A 917-nucleotide genomic window follows, 5' to 3' on the forward strand; every position below is an offset into this window, starting at 1 on the left:
AAAATTATTATTGCAGGTTGAAATCTATTGGCAGTGACCAGTGGAAATCGGGTGCAGCTCAGGATATATTTCTAAGTAGTATAGGTATGTAATGAAACCAGTGTACGATAAGACTTATGCATAACAAGAAAAGCATGAGAATTAGATGTTCGTTTATTGAGTCTTCATTATTGTATTTGTGTCTGGAGATTTGCTGTGAAGGGGAGAAAGGAAAGGGGGAGGGAAATATGGTTAGTTGTGGGAAAAAAGTCGTTCATTTAGATCTAGAGGTTGTCTGCTGTGTATTTTTCTAATCCAGGCCCCCTCTGCTCTCCTCCTCTGACCAGCGGACCAGTTTGGATTGCCCTCCACACCTGAGATGGTAAGATGTGAAATTGAGTGAATTTGGAAGTGTTGTGCCAGGGGGGTCTCAGATTCGCCTTTCCTAATGCTGTACAGATGTTGGTGAAGCCTGGTCCGGATGCTGTTGTCTGTTTCTCCTATGTAGATTTTATGAGATTGTGTACTTTGAATAAAATACATTGTGTTGGATGTGTTTAGGGTGAAACGCCCTCTGATCGGGTAGGTGGCTGCGGAGTAAATGTTAGTGATGGAGATGGATGGGAGGAAGTGATCCCGCTGTATTTGGTCCCGTTCTCCTTCTCCCCTGCTGGAAAAAAGTGAGTGGATTAAGAGATATTTAAGATCATTATTTTTCCTGTGCGCTGCAATGGTGCTGTAGTTGGCAAACGGAGTGTGTGACTGTTGTGTTGTGAGAAAATTGTCTTTCCAGCTGTGTTGTAAAGAAGCGAATTTGTGGGAGAAGGTGGTCAGAAGTGGGAGGAGACGGGGGGTTGTCTGTGATGCAACGGGGTCTGCCTCGGAGGGTCAGGGTCAGGGTCAGGGTCAGGGTCAGGGTTAGGGTTAGGGTTAGGGTT

The 917-nt window shown here is 45.1% G+C and overlaps 1 long non-coding RNA gene across 1 annotated transcript; it reads left to right on the forward strand.

Annotated features, from left to right (window-relative positions):
* Positions 1–810, forward strand: LOC126403299 (uncharacterized). The gene is made up of 3 exons (XR_007571307.1): positions 1–84; positions 327–361; positions 541–810. It is a non-coding gene; the product is annotated as an uncharacterized LOC126403299 (long non-coding RNA).
* Positions 811–917: the final 107 nt, after the last annotated feature.

The sequence above is a fragment of the Epinephelus moara genome, chromosome 16, assembly GCF_006386435.1.
Source record: "Epinephelus moara isolate mb chromosome 16, YSFRI_EMoa_1.0, whole genome shotgun sequence".
In the NCBI taxonomy this organism is placed as follows: Eukaryota; Metazoa; Chordata; class Actinopteri; order Perciformes; family Serranidae; genus Epinephelus; species Epinephelus moara.